Raw genomic sequence first — 21,477 nt, forward strand, 5'->3', positions numbered from 1 at the left:
ACTCAACGACACCTAACAGCAACAACTGTCCCAAAAAATTAAGCAGATTAAGCTGAAATTAATATGGGTGCTTTTTTCCCCTCTTCTATGTTATCCAAATTTTTGATAATGTAGTTGTCTTAGTTATCTAGTGCTTCTGTAACCATGAACGAGTGGCTTTAAAAAACGGAAAATTTGCTCTCTCAGTGTAGGAGGCTGTTAGTCTGAATTCAGGGTGCCAGCTCTAGAGAAAGGCTTTCTCTGTCTGGCAACTCTGGAGAAAAATCCTTGTCTCCGAGCTTCTGCTCCTGAGTGATCTTCATGTGGCTTGGCATCTCTCTTCCCCCATCTGATTGCTAACTTGCTTGTTTAATCTCTTTTGTATCTCAAAAGAGATTGATTTAGGACACACCCTATACTAATGCTGTCTCATCAACATAACAAAGAAAAGCCATTCCCAAATGGGATTATAACCACAGGCATAAAACCAAAACCAAACAAGCTGCCATTGCTGTCATGTGGATTCCGACTCATAGTGACCCTACAGAACAGGGCAGAACTTCCCTATAGGGTTTTCTAGGGAGTGGCTGGTGGATTGAAACCACCAAACTTCTGGTTAGCAGCAGAACTCTTAACCACTGCACCATCAGGGCTCCAACCACAGGGGCTAGGATTTACAAGATATATTTTGGGGGAACACAATTCAATCCATGATAATAGCAATGTAGATAAATATGGATAGGGAATATAGCTACACTACCTTCATAATAAAAAAAAAAATTTTTTTTTTTAATTTTATGTTTTCCTCAAGGTTACTGTAACCAAAGTAGTAATTAGGCAATTTCCCTTTAACCAACCTGAGCCCCTGCCTTCTTTGCCGCAGAATTCCAGACAGGGTAGGATGGGGCCCTCTGGTGAGTGCCTACAGGCTGGGACCTATGGAACCCCTAGTCCCCCATCAATGTCAGTGAGCATTTCCTTTGCGGGGGGCAGTGGGGCTGGGAAGCAGAAACCCATTCATACACAGTGTCACCGTACTTCATGACAGGGAAAAGCCGCATCAAAAGACCTTTGAAACAACGGGCAAGGGAGGTTAGTTTGCTACTTTTTTTGTTTTTGCTTTAGTTTCCTTATTTTTGTTTGTTTTGTTTCATGTTATTTTAACCATAATAACTGTAATATATATTTCATTCCCTGGAGCAATCTTCTCCAAACTCTTATCCGCACCCTCCCCTGGAATCAGAAGGGTGCTGAATTAATCACTGATTAATCATTAGTCTCATGATCCCACCTAAATTCAGGGTTTACAAAACACTTTCAATATGAAGTATTCATTTAACACTAAAAAATTAAGTGTGAAACGGGAATCACTTGTACTGTACTTTATAGCTAAGACAGATGAGTCTCCAAAAGGTTAAGGGATCCTTCCAGCCAAGATCCAGCCCGGAATTTCTTAAAGACTGTGCTTCCTTGATAGGAGCCTCTAGGTTCCTGGGGTTCAGGTTCTTGGCACGGCCTGAGAGGAAATGCCCAGTGGCAGGCAGAGGCCAAGTGAACTGGGTGCCATCCAGTTGGGACAGCCTTAGAGGTTCAAACAGGTCACCTGACAAACTGCCTGGCCTGAGAAGCATCTACTTAGTAGGACTGGAGGGAGAGGTGGGGTTTACGGTAACCACTCCAGAGGGAGGCAGGAGCTGCAGACCACGGACAAACCTACCTAAAGCTTTATAAATTAGAGGACTCTGAATCTCAGCTCACCACCCTAGTCTGTGACCTTGAGTAAGTTACTGAACCTGTTCCCTCATTTACAAAACAGAGATAGCCATAGTAGCTTCTTTTGGAATTTCTGGGTGAATTAAATGAGATATGAATGGTGGTAAACACTTTACATGCATTGGCATATAGCAGGCACTCAATAAATAATAGAAGTACTAACAATACTGATAATTAATATTAATAGTGAAGATGATACAGGAGCACATCATGCCGGGGGGAAAATGTGTAACCAGCGAGTGTTTGAGGTTACTGAAGAAACAGAGGGAGCCTCAGTTTCTCAGTCTTTTTTCTTCTCCAACATGTTCATTCACATAGAAACTGGAGCCCCTTCATGTTCGCTGCATTTCCGCTAAAGATGTCCTGCTATAAGAATCATTAAAATTATGCCACGTCCTGTGTATCTTCTGGTGAATTTCCATCCATAAATTATTGAGCAGAAAGGGATTTCACAAGACCTGCAAGGCAGCACCTGAAGTAAGAGAAGACAGCAATAGCACCCTGGAAAGAGAGTGAGCTTGCTCTCTTCCCTGTCCCCATCCAAGGCAGCAGCCTGGGCGAGTGAATATGGTGCCAAGAGACACTGTGAAGACTGGGCCATGACCTCACCTCTGACACTAGCTCACTGTGACACCTGGAAGGTGTTCCCTTTCTGGGTTCAGTTTCCTTGTCTGTAAAATAAAGTGCTAGACTAGCTGAACTTTGCTGTGCCAAAAAGCTTACAGATCTTTTATCTCAAGTTCACCTGCATGCATCTCCGCACACTGATGCTCACTTGCCTGCCTGCATCTGGGTCTCACACATGATCACTGCACACCGCTCCCGGTGCTGGCAATGAGGGAAAAGAAGGTGTCACTGGTTTTGGTTTTCATGAAATATCTGACAGCCCTTGAGAAACCTCTCCATAAAAAGAAACTGGCTCTTGCCAGTCAGAAGTAATAAACCAGCAACCAGTTTTGCAGAGACAATGACCCAAAGGAGGTATCACAATGGACATGAAGAAAAGGGAGTTTAAATTTAAAGGGAGATAGGGGAAGATTAACTTCATGGGCAGAAAGAGGACAAAGGTAATATACTTAGCCAAATACCAGTCTACAAATGCTGTGCTGACTTCTGCACTTTTGAATTTGAGAAAACCTCAAGTGCTGGTAATTAGACTGGAATCTTATCACCACTTAATATATGAGTAATGTTTTATAAACACTTCCACATTTAAGGTGTCACTTAATACTTAATGCTCACTCACAACAAACAGTTCTTTCCATCATAATCAAATGAGGAAAGGGGCTCAAGAACGCTAAGCAATTTGCCCAGGATTGCACAGCTAGAAGTGCAGTGCTGGCAGGCAAACCACAGGAGAGAGTCCAGATTCAGTGGTCTTTCCAGGCTTATTTATGCCTTCCCTCTCCAGGCCAAAACAGAAATGAGGAGAGAGCTTATATTCAGTGTGACTTCATTTATGTGTGTAACGCAGCCCATTAGCCAAGTCAGGAAGAAGCCAAATATGCAAATTTTAAAAGTGAAGTTCCCAAACACAAAAATAAATGTCCTCGGATGCCATTAGGGAACATCCCTGAAACATGGCTTCCCCTGCTACAACAGTGGTTCTCAATCAGGGCTTTTTTGTCCCTCCAGGGGATAGCTGGCAACGCCTAGAGACATTTTTGATTGTCACACCTGGGGCTGTGCTAGTGGAATTGAGTAAGTAGAAGCCAAGAATGTTGCTAAACATCCTACAATGTGTAGGAAGCCCCCCATCACAAAGAATTATCTGATCCAAAATACATGATGAATGTAGCACTTTCCAGCTTAGTAAACTAGTGTGGCAGAAAGGATTGCCTGTGCTTTGCAAAGAACAAAGCTCAACATAAACATGAGGTGTGATTAACATTCTAGACTTGGCTTCAGGTTTTTCCAGGCTTGGTTCCAGCGCTAATTTACTGAGTGATCCTGGGTAAGTTACTTAACTACTCTGTGTTAAGTTTCCCTACTGTAAAAAAAGGGGGTGACTTTTTTTTAACAGAGTGATTGTCAAACATTCCTATTCCTGGATAATGGTCTGGGATTCCAAATAAAATGCAAATTCCTAGATTCCATTTGAGAGATACCACATTTTTAACAAGCACCCCAGAGCAATCCAGTGTAGGTGGCTAGCAAATGGCAGTTTGAATAGCTTGAGAAAACAAATGGAAAAATGTGTGCAGCTTTTTCTAAGCTGGATTCCTCGGTTTGGGGAATGGTGCCATCGTACCTCAGGTGTTAACCTAGAGGCCTTCTCAACTGTGGGAAAACTACAGGGGGCTCTTTAAAGGGGAGCTCCAACTTCTCTAAGGCTAAGAGGGCCCAGAGGTTGGCCCAGCCATGAGATAGAAGCTAAGGAACAGCTGAAACCATAAAAGCAGCCCCTTAACCTGAGAGGCCCACTCATGAGTCAAAGTCCCAACCACAAACACTCCAAAGAGGATGCAAGAAGGTGCTAAGATTTAGGACATCACAGTGAATACATTAGCCAACAAGGAGCATAACCACTCTCAAATCAAAAAAGGAACCCACCAAGGTTGACACAGGCAAACCCACATATATGTAGCAAGGGGGCTCATTCAATAATAATTGGTCCCTTACTAATTCCTTTACAATCTTCAAGAGGAAACTGGCAGAAATGAGGTCTCAGGTATCCCAGACTGCAAGAAGTAACACAGAGAGCCACAAAGGGTAAGACATTCACTGTGGGCACCCCCACATTGACCCATTTTGTCCTCTGAGCTTAAGCAGTGCCCTGTCATTCACTCATATATCCCTGTCCCCACCACACTTCAAAAGTTTGAGAAAAAAAAGTGAATCCAGGCTCTGGCTAATGAACAAAATATAAATAGACTCAATTCTCTGTTTCTTCCTTTTTTTTTTTTAATCTTAACTAAATCATCCTTATCTGGTCAGGTCACCAGCTTATAAGGCAGAGTGACACAGCCAGCGCACACCCTGTTCGTTAAAAGGAAAGGGTGCTAGGTGTATCTACAGGGGCTTCCCATCAAGTCAATACCACACATGAAATGCCTGACATAATCCTCTGATTTTTCGCTTACCCTCTCTGCTTCCAAAAAGGATGTGGAGCAACCTACTGCTACAGATATCACAGGTATCTAATACATATCCATCTTTTCATAAAGGGCAATTGCTGATCATATATGGCAGGCGCAACTTATTCCTTCATCTGGGACAATCAGTGAACTTTAGAATTGCCTGTAGAGTATTTTTAAAATGGAGCCCTGGTGGATGAGTGGTTAAGAGCTCAGGCTGCTTACCAAAAGGTCAGCAGTTCAAATCCACCAGGCAGTCCTTGGAAATCCTACTGTCCTATAGGGTTACTATGAGTTGAAATTGATTCGACAGTAATGGGTAACCGGCCCATCTGAATTTAGAGACTCACTTGAATTTAGAGACCTTCTTAAGAATAGATTTTATGTATAGAACACTAATGATCAAAGACCAGATGAGTTGTGGGATGACATCAAGGAAATCATACTTATAAGCAGAAGCTCATTAAAAAGACAGGAAAGAAAGAAAAGACCAAAATAGATGTCAGAACAGACTCTGAAACATACTCTTGAACACAGAGTAGTTAAAGCAAACGGAAGAAATGATGAAGTAAAAGAGTTGAACAGAAGATTTCAAAGGGCGCCTCCAGAAGACAAAGTAAAATATTATAATGAAATGTGCAAAGACCTGGAGTTAGAAAACAAAAAGAGAAGAACACATTTGGCATTTCTCAAGCTGAAATAACTGAAGAAAAAATTCAAGACTCGAGTTCAATATTGAAGGATTCTACCAGAAAAATATTGAACAACACAGGAAGCAAGCAAAGAAGATGGGGGAAAAAATACAGTTATTTTACCAAAAAGAACGGGTCAACATTCAATCATTTCAGGAGGTAGCATATGATCAAGAGCCAATGGTATTGAAGGAAGAAGTCCAAGCTGTGCTGAAGGTATTACCAAAAAATAAGTCTCCAGGAACTGACAGAATACCAATTGAGATGTTTCAACAAATGGATGTAATGGTGGAAGTGCCCATTCATCTATACCAAGACATTTGGAAGAGCTACTTGGCCAAATGACTGAAAGAGATCCATATTTGTGCCTATTCCAAAGAAAGGTGATCTGAGAGAATGTGAAATTACTGAACAATATCATTAATATCCCACATAAGTAAAATTCTGCTGAAGATCATTCAAAAACAGTTGCAGCCCTACATTGACAGAAATTCAAGGCAGATTCACAAGATGAAGTGGAACAAGGGATATCATTGCTAATGGGAGATTGACCTTGGCTAAAAGCAAAGATGTTTACCCATGTTTTACTGACTGTGCAAAGGCATTTGACTGTGTGGATCATAACAAATTATGGATAACATTTTGAAGAATAAGAATTCCAGAATATTTAATTGTCCTCATGTGTAATCTATACATAGACCAAGAGGCAGTTGTTCGAACACAACAACGGGATACTGCATGGTCTAAAATCAGGAAACGTGTATGTCAGGATTGTATCCTTTCACCATACTTATTCAATCTATATGCTAAGCAAATAATCCGAGGAGCTAGACTATACGAAGAAGAACATGGCATCAGGATTGGAGGAAGATTCATTAACAACCTGCGTTATGCAGATGACACAACTTTACATGTTAAAAGCAAAGAGGATTTGAAGCACTTACTAATGAAGATAAAAGACTACAGTCTTCAGTATGGACTACACCTCGACATAAAGAAAATAAAAATCTGCACAACTGGACCAATAAGCAACATCATGATAAACAGAGAAAAGACTGAAGTTGTCAAGGATTTCGTTTTACTTGGATCAACAATCAACATCCATGGAAGCCACGGTCAAGAAAGCAAAAGACTCACTGCTTTGGGCAAATCTGCTGTGAAAGACCTCTTTAAAGTGTTAAAATGCAGATGTCACCTTGAAGACTAAGTTGCACCTGACCCAAGCCATGGTGTTTTCAACTGCCCTCATATGCATGTGAAAGCTGGACAGTGAAGAAGGAAGACTGATGAAGAACTGATGCCTTTGAATTATGGTGTTGAAGAAGAATATTGAATATACCATGGACTGCCAGAAGAACAAACAAATCTGTCTTAGAAGAAGGACAGCCAGAATGCTCCTTAGAAGTGAGGATGGTGAGACTATGTCTCACCTACTTTGGACATGCTAACAGGAGGGACCAGTCCCTGGAGAAGTACATCATGTTTGGTGAAGTAGAGGGTCAGCAAAAAAGAGGAAGACCCTCAATGAGATAAACTGACACGGTGGCTACAACAACGGGCTCAAGCATAGCAATGATCATGAGGATGGTGAGGACAGGGCAATGTTTCGTTCTGTTATACATAGGGCTGCTATGAGTCAGAACCAATTCCGCAGCACCTAGCGACAACAACCCTCAACCCAGACCAAAGAAATCAGAATCTCTGGGGTTGAATCCCAGGCATCAGTATATATTTTTAAAATCCTTCTCAAGGAATTCCAAAGTGATATTATTCGCTGGGCTAAGATCTCTCACACAGGGTCACTAGGAATTGGAATCGACTCAACAGCACCTAACAGCAACAAGGTCTCTCAATGAAGGCTTTGGCTCCAGCTCCAGCTCTAGCCTGGTAAGCTCTTCAGAAGGAGGAAAAACAATCTGACATTGTAAATGGGAGTTGAAGGGTAGGGAACAAGTTTCTTTACAAAGTGCACAAAACCACTGGGTTGTAAAATGCTGGTTTCATTTCAATTCAAGCATCAGCACTGTACCAGGCACTGAAGGAGGGAAAAGTAAAGCATAAAACGAGGCATCTCATCTTAAAGAAGTATAGATCTCCTGAGGAGGTAAAACTTGGGGCATGAAACAGTTAATATAATTAAGGCAGGGTCTACTGGTGCTGAAAGGAGGGGAGGGCAAGGAGGTGGAAAAGGTCAGCCAGGCTGGGCCAGACCCCAGGGAGGCTCTGGGCTTCCAGCCGTGCTCAGATACTCCCACAGGTGCTGCCAGGACTCAATTCCCAGCGTGTTTCCTGTGCGACTTGTTCCACTTCACTGGCCAATTGCCAGCCGGCTCTAAAACACCTAAGCATGGATACAAGGGGCCTCTCGCTGCCCATGATGTTGCGGCTATATTCATTTCCCTTCCAAATTAACATCCTACTGCCCCGTAATAAAGCTGTCAGCTCCCAAGAAAGGGCGCTAGCTAAGAAAGGTGGCCAAGGCTGCTCAGGCAGAGGGCACAGCTGTGGCGTGATGCCAGGGTGGGAGGCCCAGGGTAGAACCCCAGCCTTCCTCACTGACAGCCGCCTTTCCCGTCACCGAAATGCACTCAAGCATCATCCCTCCCTGGCCATGCTCCCTCACTGCACATTTACCACTTGGCTGGTGCACTTGGGACCCAAACACAATTAATTCCTGCTCCAGCCACATTTTTTTTCCCAGAGAATGAATCTGATAGACCTGCAGTGTCAACAGGCGAGCACCACCCTGAATGCTAATTGTCTCCCTGAGTTCTGCAGAGGGCACGGGAGAGGCTGGGATGCTGGCCGCCACGGCGTAGGCGATCTCATTTTTGGAAACCCTACCTGACGTTATCAGTGGCAACTTGCCGTCCCCGTCGTGACAGCAGTAGCCAGAGACCCTCAAGCTTCCTCCAGGGTAACATAAGGCTGGTGGCTGGAGCTGCAGTGGTCAGGGAGTAGGGGGAGAGGTGAGCAGGCTGCCTGCAGATGGTGCGCTGCTCCATTCCACTCACTGAGCGGAACCGGCAGCAGGTGAGGATTTAAAATGCAGCAGATGAGATTTAGGTTAGATTCACAGACGAACTTCCTGACAGAGAGCGAAGCACTGGAAAGGCTGACCCATTACTTAAATTTCACTGGGGAGCCACAAGAGGCTGATTGTCCTGTCTGCCAGGAAGCAAGCATCCAGGAGGCACGCCTCTGTGTACAATGGTCAGAAGCAGGGACCTTACCCAGGGTGGCCCACAGCCACCTAACAAAGCCATGGCTTTTTTTTTTTTTTAACATAACAATATACACTTTCAAATGTGTTTTGACCTAGGAATTCCAGTACTAAGAATCTAAGAAAACTGTCACAGATATACCAAAACCAAAACCAAACCCAGTGCCATCGAGTCAATTCCGACTCATAGCGACCCTACAGGACAGAGCAGAACTGCCCCATAGAGTTTCCAAGGAGCGCCTGGCGGATTCAAACTGCCAACCCTTTGGTTGGCAGCCATAGCACTTAACCACTACGGCACCAGGGCTTCCATCACAGATATAGTCAAATATTTTTAACATATTTTAGGGGAAAAGTGGACACAATCTAAAAGCCTAACTATTGAATGTGAACTGATTAAGAAAATTACAGTATGTGTACACCACCTACTATTATATAGCAAATAAGAATGTTTTTAAGGAATACTTAATGATCTGGGAAATGCACATGATATAATGTTAAATGGATAAAGCAGATTAAACTGTATACTTTGCAAAAAGAAAAAAGAATTTACATGTACATTTCAAAAAAGAATGGAGAGAAATACACCAAAATGTTAGCAGTAATCAACTCTGGGTGAGGAAGTAAAAGTGGTTATTATCTTCTTTTTTGGTATTTTCTAAATATTCAAAAATAAGCACATTACATCAATAATCAGAAAATGCAGACTTTTTAAAAAAAAAAAAAGAGCTGTCTGTTCAATGATGTACCTCAGCACCATAAATCTACTTCATCTATACAGCCATTATTCCCAGAAAGCAAAAAAGTGACAACTCAATCTTGAAGTTGGCAAGACAAACATATTCTCACCTCCAAAATGGCCCAGTACTCACTAAAAAAAAAAAAAAAACACTGCAGCCACCTAATTCCTGCTGGGAAGCACAGGGTCCTTCCCTCAAAGATTCATGGAGTTCTCATTCTATGTGCCAGCCCCTCCCTTCATATCTAATTACGACGTGCCTAAGTGAGTCTGTAAAGCAAAGGAGAAATGTGGAATCCTACAAAGAATTGGGATTTACTGGATTAACCTCGAAAAATATTGCGCTGCCAAGTCTAGTCAAACACTATTTACTGAAGGTCTACTATATGCCAGGAACTGGGTAGGACACTTTCACATACTTTGCAAAGTAGGAATCATTGCTCCCGCTTTATATATGAAGAAAGAGAGGCTCCAGAATGCTACTAAACTTGCCTGAGATCACGAAGATAGTAAGCGGCAGGCTGGGACTAAATGCCGAGCACCCAACTCCAACTCAGGAAAGGTTTTCTCGGCAGTCACCTCTAACACTAGTGTCCTTGCAGAGAACATGAATGACTCAGCCCACGCCTCTCCCTTCTTGACTTAGCCCTCACCCTCAGGACCCTGAGACAGGCCACTTCACTGTTCCTTGCCCACTTACTATCTCTACTACTACCCATGAATGCAAACGCACTAGCCCCATGTGGACACCTCAGTGATGTACTGTAGCCAAATTCCCCTACCTGCCTCACTGACTTAAGGATGAGCTAAGCACAACAAGGTGGGGTTCACTAACAAGGCCCTCTCTGGGGTGGATGAGGCTGAGCGAGATGAGAGACATAAAGGATCTCCTTTATGCACACAACATCTCTGAAGCAGGCATGCCTCTTATTCCAGTTTACAGGTGGGAATACTGACGTTGGAGAGTGGGATGACTGTTCCAAGTCTAGTAAGAAACAGAGCTAGTGTTAGATCTCAGGTTCTCAGATTTCTGGTCCAGTGATGTTCCTACTACAGAGGAGCATACCAAGAACTTGGGTTCTGCAGCCTGAAGGTCTAGATTCAAATCTCAGCCCTATTACTTACAAGCTGTGTGGCCTCGGAACAGTTTCTTAACCTAAATCCCATTTCCCTCAATTGCAACATAATAACAATACCTATCTCATGCAATTATGAGGATTAAATGGGATAACGTATGTACAAGAGCCTAGCACAGTACCTGGGACACTATTAGCTCTATTACCATACCACCCTGAAGGGGTAGCAGCAGGACTCTTCCATTTTATCTCCCCACTTACGCAAGGCCCACAAGGCTGTAATCTGAAAACAGGGTCTGCGCCATCTTAGTGGAACCAGCTTTCTCATTTGTGAGGCCTGGCCAGTAGCCTCCACTTAGGTTTCAGATCCTATGAAATGACTTCACACATGTTCTCTCTGCCCTAAATGCTCTTCCCTGCTCCCTTTTATCCTTTAATGCCAACTCATCTCTCAGTTGTATCTCAGAGGTCAGCTCGTCCAGGAGGCCCTCTCATATCTCCTCAGACTGGGTTAGGTCCCACAGAATACTGGACTTGTAGCCCTATCAGGATGCTCAACACTATTATCAAAATTGGCTGTTTACTTGCCTGTCTCCCCACTAACTGTGAGCAACCTAAGGCAGAGGCTGTGCTATATTCACTGTTTTATCCTCAGTACCTATCTGTATTCGTTTCCTATTGCTGCTTGTCAAGGGTTGAATTGTGTCCCCCCAAAATATGTGTCAACTTGGTTAGGCTGTGATTCCCAGTATTGTGTGGTTGTCCTCCATTTTGTGATTTTCCTCTGTGTTATAAAACATAATCTCTGCCTGTGGTTAAAAAGGATTAAGGTGGAATGTAACACTCTTGCTCAGGTCACATCCCTGATCCGAAGTAAAGGGAGTTTCCCTGGGATGTGGCCTGCACCACCTTTATCTTACAAGAAACAAAAGGAAAGAGAGGCAAGCAGAGAGTTGGAGACCTCACACCGCCAAGAAAGAAGCACCAGGAGCAGAGCGCATCCTTTGGACCTGGGGTTCCTGCGTGAAGCTCCTCGTCCGGGGGGGAAGATTGATGATAAGGATCTTCCTCCAGAGTCGACAGAGAAAGCCTTCCCCTAGAACTGACGCCCTAACTTTGGACTTCTAACCTACTAGACTGTGAGAAAATAAATTCCTCTTTGTTAAGGCCATCCACTTGTAGTATTTCTGTTATAGCAGCACTAAATGACTGAGTCAGAATTTGGTACCAAGAGAGTGGGGTACTGCTCTAACAGATACCTAAAATGTGGAAGCAATTTTAAAACTGTGAATGGATAGAGGGCCAGCAGCGGCAGAGAAGTGGCAGAGGCAGAGAATCAGTAGCAGCAGAACCAGGAGACCAGAGTCAGACAGCACTGCAGCCGACCTACAGAGCGAGAGAGCTGAGCGCCTGTGCACAGGAGGCTTCCCAGTGGAGTGGGGTGCCTCTAGGCACTTCTCAGTGGAGCTAGGCTTGCCAATCCATGGAGTGAGAGAATGAGTGCCTGTGAGCAGGAGGCTTCCCGGTGGAGGGTGTGCCTGCAAGCATTTATCAGTTGGAGCTACCAAGGTTTGAACACTTACCCCAGCAGGGCAGATGCGGGCAGGCATGAGGTCCAAGGGCCAAAAGGCCAAGGAACCAGGAAGCAGAAGCTGAAGAGACAAGGAACACAGGAAGCCCAGCTGCCTCAGCCTTGAGAGGTATGGCCATGACCTCTGAGGTTTCAAAAGGTAGAGCCATGGCCTCTGGTGTTTCTAAAGGTGGAGCCGCCACTCAGATGGACTAGAAGAATAGTGTGCCTAAAGTCAAGGGAGCAGAGCTGCCCTCCCAGTGGGCCTGAAAGGCAGAGTTAAAGCCCAGGGCCGAGGGGCCTCTACTCAGAATCCAGAGACCGGCCAATACCTAGAGTCTGGAGGGCAGGGCTATTGTGTAAATGGTCTCAGAGAACAACAGGATTATTTTCAAAGCCTTGAGGGCTAATGTAATATGTTCTTCTGACTTGCTTGGTGCCTGTTATGCCTTCTTCCTTCTCCCATTTGTAATGGAAATGTCTAGCTCGTGCCTGTTCTGCCACTGTACTTTGGAAGCAGACAAGGTATTCTAGATTTCACAGATGAAGAAGAATTTTTGGATTTTGGACTTAGAGTTCATTTAAGATTTTCGCTATGATATGATGGACTGAATATGTTTTACATGTGGCAAGGACATCAATTTTGGGGGGCCAAAGGGTGGAATGTCATGGATTGAATTGTGTCCCCAAAAATATGTGTTAACTTGGTTAGGCCATGATTCTCAGTATTGTATGGTTGTCTTCCATTTTTTTATTTTCCTGTGTTATAAATCATAATCTCTTCCTGTGCTTAAGGATGATTAAGGTGGAATGTAACACCCTAGCTCAGGTCACATCCCTGATCCAATGTAAAGGGAGTTTACCTGGGGGGTGCTCTGCACCACTTTTTATCTTACAAGAGATAAAAAGGAAGGGGAAACAAGCAGAGAGTACAGGACATCACACCACCAAAAAAGAAGTACCGGGAGCAGTGCGCATCCTTTGGACCCGGGGTTTCTGCACGGAGAAGCTCCTAGTCCAGGGAAAGATTGATGACAAGTACCTTCCTCCAAAGCCAACAGAGAAAGCCTTCCGCTAAAGCTGACACCCTAAGTTTGGACTTCTAGCCTACTACTAGAAAAAAACTTTTTTTTTTTTTTTTTTAGACTGTGAGAAAATAAATTTCTCTTTGTTAAATCCACCCACTTGTGCCATTTCTGTTATAGCAGCATGAGATGACTAAGACACTGCTGTAACAAATTGCCACAAATTTAGCGGTTAAAAACAACACGAATCTGTCATAGTTCTGGAGGTCATAAGTCCATAATCAGTTTCACTGGGCTAAAATCAAGGTGTCAGCAGGGCTGTGTTCCTTTGGGAGGCTTCGAGGGAGAATCCATTCCTTACCTTTTCTAGCTTCTAGAGGCTGCCTGCATTCCTTGGCTCATGGCTCCGCATCACCCTGACTTCTGCTACTGTTGTCACATTTCCTTCTCTTCACTCTGACCCTCCTGCCTCTCTCTTACAAGGATCTTTCTAATTACTTTGGGCTCACTAGATAATCCAGGAAAATCTCCCCATTTCAAGATCCTTAATTTAATCACATTTGCAAAGTCCCTTTTACTATGTAGCATTCACTGGTTTCAGAGATTAGGAGATGGACATCTTGCTGGAAGGGGGACAGGCATTATTCAGCCCACCACACGGTAACAGCACCTAGTGCAGAGCAGATGCACAGTGACTATCCCATGCAAGAGACCAGCTCCATGTGGTTCTAGACTACTAAAGTAATAGAACCTTCTAGAGTGGCTTAGAAGGCAATCAAACCTAGATCCTATACTCTAGCCAAAATCTCCCAACCACACTATATGTGGAAGGAGAACAGAAAGTCATCCCTCTCTCCATAACCTGCAAAGGGCATTCTTGCAATCATCTGGCCCCAGTTTCTTCAGCTAACCTGGAAGCAGCCCACACTTTCATTTCCACACCCTCACCCGGCGTATATCCTGCTGGTTGATTTCTCTGAACTCTGAAAGTATGGAGAGATGAATCAATCTCAAAAAGCGTCTGGTAATTGCACTTTAGAGCAACTGACAGGCATAATCTACATCCTCCTGGAGCTCACAATCCACAGAGCATCATCACAATGTGAACGGAAGCCAAATGGCAGCAGGATAAGGTTTTACTGCTTACCAGCATGAGTCAGATTTGATAAATACCGACGCACATTCTTTGAAATTCTATCAAAATCAAGACTTAAATTAGCAGGCTACAGCAGCAACCTAGCAACCCAACCGCATTCATTTCCTCTTGAGCCTGGTACCTGAACAAGAAGGGGTCAGATGCCAACAGGGGTCAGAAGCCTGGAAGAGAGACTGAATCTGGGGCTGACTCATCTTGTGGAATGCTGCAGGTGGCTATGAAGGCAGTGGAAGGAGTCTCTGCACCCTGGCTCCATCAATTCTGGTGTGACTATAGGACAGAGTAGAACTGCACCAGAGGGTTTCCAAGGAGCAGCTGGGTGGATTAGAACTGCTAACCTTTTGCTTAGCAGCCAAGCTCTTAACCACAGTGCCACCAGGGTTCCAGTGTGACTACAGGCTTGCTAATCAACCTCACTGAGCTTTCTCAGTATATACACAGTGAGCCCGTTGATTCTGGCGGACAGGTAAAATGCCTAGCAGTAGTAAGTTCTCACTAGAGATTGGCCCCCTTCTTCCTGCCCCTGAAAGAATAATGTAGAGACAAGGCACGAATGCACTGTTGCCGTAACATTATCCACACATCATCCACACACCACTTCTGTGATTTCTGCCACATCCCCATACAACCTGTACTTTGCCTTTTTTTTTTTTTAAATAGATTCATACTGGCTTTAGTCACATCCTAAGCAATAATAGCTGCAAAATGATGTGTTTGAGGTTCTAGCTATACTTTTCTTCAAACACACATGAAAAAAATTATATACACACTTACACAGCTATTAAAATAAAAATATTCACCCCTGTATTACCATATATCATTTCATACTTCGGGAAAAACCCTGGTGTAGAAACCTGAGTTCTGTTTCTGGCTCATCCACCAACTGTTGTTAATGCTCAGGGCGCTTCCCTTCTCTGAGACTCAGTTTCCACACTTACAAAAATGAAGAGAATGGTCTAGACAACTTTTCTACTCCCTTCCAGTTCTGATATTCTGAGATTTATTATCAAGTGGCCCAATTAAGCAAAAGAATCTGAGCACGGAACTTAAAAAAAGGGCTCGAATACCATTCAATATAATTAAACCATTTCTTTTAAAACCAGACAGAAAGAAATGGTAAGAGAATGACAAAGAGGTATGTACCATAACTTCCTTGTCTGAAAAGACTGACTGTGCTTCTCTTTTACAACATTTATCATATCAGCAGTTTTTCATAAGAGAGGGAATGTGGGTTTTGCAATGAGAGAGACCTGGACTTAAATCTCAGCTTGGGTAGTTATTATAAGTTTTATCACCTTAGGCAAGCCATTTAACCTCTTAGGTTTTGCAATTATAAAATGGGTAATACCTTTTTCACAAGGTTGTTTGGGGATTGTGAGTAACATACATAAAACACCTGAAACCTGTTGTTCACTATTACTGCTAAGCCTTGTACTAATTGGTTCAGTACACATCTATCTCTTCTACTTAATTTTAAACTCTCTGAAGGCAGGAATGTCTTGCTTATCTTTCTTTCCCCTATAGTGCTTAGCAGTGTCTGTGCTTCACGTAAATTAAAGGGCTTGACCAGAATTTGTAGAGCATCAAAACTCAAAGAGCGCCTGCTTCAAGACAGGAAACTGAATACTCTCAAAGATGTATAAATAACAGGTAACTCTCCCCTGATAAAAACAAATGCTCTCTTCCTAAAAAAAAAAACACAGACTTAGACATTCACCTAAATGTAAACACTGATTGTCTGTTGGTGCTCGGACCATGATCTCTCTTTCCTTCTTTCTCTCTTCCTCTCTCTCTCTCCCTCCCTTCCTTGCTTCTTTCTTTCTAATATTCTGAATTTTCCATAATGTGTACATAACAGGAAAAATTATTTACATTATTACAAAGATAAATAAGACTGCCTGCCTTTGAATGAGAATGTCAGAGATCTGGGGTCCAGTCTCTACCATTACATAACTGGCTATATAACTTCAGGCAAGTCACTCCACTCTTCAGTAAAGTAGTGGGAACTACACCCACTCTGAGGACATTGCCAGGCTGCTGTGGGAGCCAGGTGCCCAGGCACCATGCCATAAAAATCCTGTCTCTGCTAATGAGATCCCTGGAATCTTCTGAGTATGCTGAGAGCACCACCAGTTGATTTTCATTTTTTATTCCAAACCAGACCTCTGTTCTTTTATTTATGTCACACCCTCATAAATGTTGTTCTTGTCATAAAAAGAAAGAATAGCCCACTAAGCTGCAGACTTTTTCTTACAAACATGCTACAAAAGTAATGAGAATGGATTTTGGGCTATGATCACAACTCTCTGTTAATGAGTACCACCCGTGTTTGCAACACCACCAGCAGTGAGCCCCTGTTTTCACAGGGTGTTCTGTTTCTCCCTTTAAAAAACACACACATATTTAAAACTTCACACCTCAGCGTTCGCTGGCAGATCATTTGGAGCAGAGGGAAGGAGACAAAACAGCTAACCAGCACCATCAGAGAGAATAGTGGGAGCTTGGAAACTCTGAGCTTAATGGTCAGCTCTAGAGCAAACATTTCCCCTGCTGAAGGTGAAAAATGTAAATCAAATTAGCATCCTCATTCTTAAGAGAAGCCATTAGGCAGGGTGAGTGCAAGAGGGTATACCTATCCCACACAAGTGACACTTAAAGTCACAGACAAGAAGGTGCTGTGCCCATAAGCCCTACAAAGCCTGTGTACAAGCAGGACAGAGAGGACAGAGAAGACCACAAAAAGAGCAAACTGACAAATAAGAGCCTCTTTTTACCATCTTACAGCCTTATTGGCAGACCCAGCCTGGGACATTAGGAAAGGTCATTGGGAAGAAGGCACTGTGCAAACTTATTTATAAAACTTCCTTCAGCTGCATGACTGCCACAAGGGATCAACTACCCAATAACACCAATTAAAATTCCTAACAGGTCAGCTTCCTTATCTATAAAAAGTGGACAATAATTAACTGCATCATGAATTGCCGTGAGAATTAAATGAGATAATACATAAAAGCACTTAGAACAGTGCCTGGCACAAAGTAAACAAACAAAAAAAAACAAACCCGACATCGTGAGTCAATTTTGACGCCTTATGACCCTGGAGGACAGATCAGAACTGCCCCATAGACTTTCCAAGGAGCAGCTGGTGGATTTGAACTGCTAACCTTTCAGAATAGCAGCTGAGGTCTTAACCACTACCCCACCAGGGCCCCAGGTAGTGAGCTATCAATAATTATCTGCATGCCACATTACACTTTTGCATACATTATCCCACTTGATCATAAGAACAACTTTGTGAGGCAGGTTTTCTTATTCTCACAGGACACTGGCTCAAAGAGTTGCAAGGGCTTGTCTAGAGTCACCTGGTTAAGAAGTGCAGGGCTCCTGGTTCATCTTAGCACTAACGTTCCACAACCCTAGCCTGACCCAAGAAGGCTGACTTAGCAGGAGTTCCAGCGTCTTAACTGTGCTGCGTGCCTGCAGCCAGGAATTCACAGGTCTCCAAGGCCTCTATTAATCAGAGGCTGGAAAACAGGTTTGACCTGAAGTCAGAAGAAACCCTTCCAGGACAGTTCTGTATGGTCTCTGGGGTCAGCACGAGATGGCATTTCTGACGTTCTTACTTTCTAAACAATAAGACAACTGTCAGCTACCTTTATTTAAAAAAAAAAAGCTTTCAATAATAAACTGTGTTAAATCCTTTACAATATCTCATATAATCTTCACATTATGGGGGGGGCGGCTTCATCCCTATTAACAGGCAAGGAAACTGAGGCACAGAGAGGTTCAGGGTGCAAACTAGCAAATTCCAGAAGCTGAGTTTGAGCCCAAGTCCCTAGAGAAAATGCCACATTTCGTCTGCCTCAATAAAACCCTCATTCCTGAGTATCCACAGGACACAGTTCTGGAATATGAGAATCTTTTTCCTTCACCAGAGATAATATAAACCCCAGGGAGGAACTTTTTGCTTTTGCGAACAAAAACTGCAAGGCTGCCAGGGTCTTTATTGTGTTTCTCCTCTTGATCTTGTCTGGTTCAGAACAGGCTTTCACAGCACCTTTCTCTCTTAGCCTAGGTGATTCCTCTGCTCACCCTTCCCAGGATGAGGCTCCCTGCCACAGCTACTGCTGAAGAACACAGTAACAGCAACCATCAACCCCAGGAGCTGGTGCACAGGGACAGGATGCCCCCTTTTCCAGGTTATAGGAGGAGTCAGGCCCCAGGACAGAGGACTCAGCTGATGCTGGACTCACCATAGCCTGATCTGCCCAGTGCAGACACAATTAAGAACAGGTACATGGGGGAATCTCCAAACAAGCTCTGCTCAGTCCTCTAACCCCACTAGCCACAGTGAACCCAACCCTCTCTTGCTCACCCCACAATCCCACAGCCTCTCTGATAACTGTCCCGCTTTTCCCACAAGCCCTGACATTCTCCCACTCACGTCACAGGGCCCCCAGGACCCCACTGCACCATCTATTCTTCACAGGCTCCCCTTGGCTAGCTTCTCTAGGCTATTATCAATGAATATTCAGCCATGACCCACTGGCCCTGAGGTAAGCAGACATTAGAAAACCTTGGGCAGACTTCCCATAATAGAAAAAACTTGTTTGTAATCAGTCATCTCCAAACCCTCAATTCACAGAGTGCCAAAGTTTGTTTTACTGCCTGGGGTACTGTTAGAGAAGGTGGCACTCTAAAAGCATGCACGGTGTGTGTTGGGTGAGGGGTGTCATGGAGGGAGGATACATACCACAAACTCAGGTGGGAGGACAGGTGGCATCAATTCCCCAAAAGTCCAGGGTTTCAGGGTCAGCAGCCTCTCTGAAGCTAAGCCCTCCTTCGCCCATTTCCTCCCTGCAGAGGAAATGGGGACTGTGTGTGTCCCCATGAGAGCAGCCCAGCCCATGGTGACCAGAGTGGGGAGGCAGGTGAACCCAGCAAGCCAAGACACTGAAGAAGGAGACCAAAAATTGGGGGCAGTGGGGGTGCCACAGCATCCTGTTTCAGGAAACCTCTGATATGCTGTGCAGTCCACATTCCCTACCCCATACTCCTCATCCCCATAAGCCCATTCCCCTCCTCACAACCCTCTCCTTCTGTAAACCCACCCCTTCTTGCATTCCCAAGAGTGTCAAATTCCAAGACATGTTCATCTCCCTTCCCCATCACATAGACTCTACAAATCGTTCAACACTTCAGTTTGCAAAACTGAGTCCTCTATCCTAAACCAGCAAAGAGAAAACAGCTGCCCAGGTCTCTGAGGTGGGGTGTGCGTGTGTGCGCGTGTGTGTGCGTGTGTGTGTGTGTGGTCTCTGAGATGGGGTGTGTGTGTGTGGTCTCTGAGGTGGGGTGTGTGTCTGTGTGCATGTGTCTGTGTGTGTGTGTGTCTGTGTGTCTGTGTGTAGGGGAGGGGTGTGCTGGCTGAGTTTAACAACTCTCCTCAGGCCCCAGTAGAGTGAAATTTCACCAGCCCTGCCTCCAACCAGAGCCCTGGTGGGGCAGTGATTAAGAGCTCAGGCTGCTAACCATAAAGGTGGGCAGTTAGAATCCACCATCCGCTCCCTGGAAACCCTATGGAACAGTTCTACTGTGTCCTATGGGTCACTATGAGTCGGAATCGACAGGACAGCAATGGATTTGGTTTTTTGGTTTTGCCTCCAACCAGACCCCTATCTATCCCACCTCTCCCCAAAATAAGCCCGATCCAGAGTCTCACAGCCCTCTATTTAATGTCTGGGCCCTTCCACTCCCAGGGCTCAAGGAGCACACCTCCTAAGACCAACCCTCTCTAGGTCAACAGGGGGAGGGAAACTGAAACTGCCTGAGGAAGAGGAAGGAGCTTCACCCTGCCCTCAGGTCTTCCCCACCTTGCCCTCCACGTTTCTCTCAGCGTTGAGGGTGCAGAGACAAATTAGGTGACCATCTGACAGAGGCCATCGCCTCTGTCACAGTCCCACACACCGGGGACCTGGAAATAAACCCAAGGGCACTTGTTGAGCGTGTGAGGAGGTTTTCAGGCATTGCGGGCAGGGACAAAGCAGCGTTTTCCAGAACGCTTCTGCCTCTGCCCGCTGAGAGGAGTCAGGTCTCACAGAACCTGGTCTCCGAGCTCCAGCAGAAAGCCGTCCGGCGACAGGGGGTGGAAGTGAGGTTGGTTTCGTAAGGCAACTGAGGGTAGGCACAGACTGGCTCAAAGTAGATAAAAACTGAAGGATGGTCCCTTCCGGCCCTCCAGAGGAGACGGGGCTGTCCCACAGGCGGGAAAAGGGTATCCCTCTCGCAGAGTGCCGGTCACTGGAGGAATGTCCGCATCCTTCTCAGGAAACAGGCTGCAACCTTGGGCTTAACCCTTGATTGCCAAAACCAAAACAGAAAGCAGGGGAAATCCTGCAACCCACCAATCTCATTTCCAGATTCCCTCTCTCCAGCCTAGGCACATTAATAATTAACTTGCTCACCCGGAGCTCGCCGGCGTTGCCATAAAATATGAGTAATGGCACCGGAGCCCCCAGCCCCAGGCCTGTGGGCTGGGAGCTGGGACGGGCTCCCGGAACAAAGCCTCCGCATTCCTCTGGGAAGGTGTGTCTGAAACCAGCCCTGTCACCGGCGAGAAGCTGGCCCCTTACCTCTCCCTTAGCCGGCTCTGGGCAAGTGTGGGTGGGGAGGCGGAGGAGGAGGGGCAGGGGCCCCGGCGTGCCCGGCAGAACGCACGGCGAGGTCGCCTCTGCCCACCTCCCCGCCCCCTCCTCCCCTTCAGACCAACCTCCGCCCCCGCAGCCCGCAAGCCTCCGGGGTCTTGGGGCCCCCAACCACAGCCGATTTTGAGAAGCCTTGCTGTCTGCTGAAGAGAATCCTGTTACCATGAACGCAGGCTGCACTTGGAGACCTGATTCTTAAAACAACAAGGCAGCTCCCTCGGCGCCCTTCTAGATGAGTAACCCAAATCCGGGTGCCGACTCAATGAATTCTCTCGCTGAAACTCCAGGGACGAGCTGCTGCTCCCTTGCCAATGGTCGGCAGGAGAGGAACTGGCTCTCGTCACGCCCGCGCCCAGACACAAAAGCAACCCCAAATGCAACCCGTACACTCTGCTCCCTGCCAGCCAGATAGCCCGCCCGGGAGCCTACCAGCCCGCAGTCCCGAAAGTTAAGGCACGCGCACACA

General features: G+C 45.2%; 1 protein-coding gene across 6 annotated transcripts in view; it reads right to left on the reverse strand.

The window, feature by feature from the left end:
- The window catches only part of PLEKHA7 (pleckstrin homology domain containing A7), a 236,738-nt gene that overhangs the window by 129,314 nt on the left and 85,947 nt on the right, over positions 1 to 21,477 (reverse strand). The window contains exon 1 of one of the 6 annotated variants that reach the window (XM_049890559.1): positions 19,064 to 21,067. The exons of the other annotated variants lie outside the window; for them this stretch is intronic. The gene's annotated coding sequence lies outside the window, so the exon portion shown is untranslated. Of the gene's footprint in view, positions 1 to 19,063; positions 21,068 to 21,477 lie in introns of those variants that run through there. 6 annotated transcript variants of the gene reach the window in all.

This window comes from Elephas maximus, chromosome 7, assembly GCF_024166365.1.
Source record: "Elephas maximus indicus isolate mEleMax1 chromosome 7, mEleMax1 primary haplotype, whole genome shotgun sequence".
Taxonomy (NCBI): domain Eukaryota; kingdom Metazoa; phylum Chordata; class Mammalia; order Proboscidea; family Elephantidae; genus Elephas; species Elephas maximus.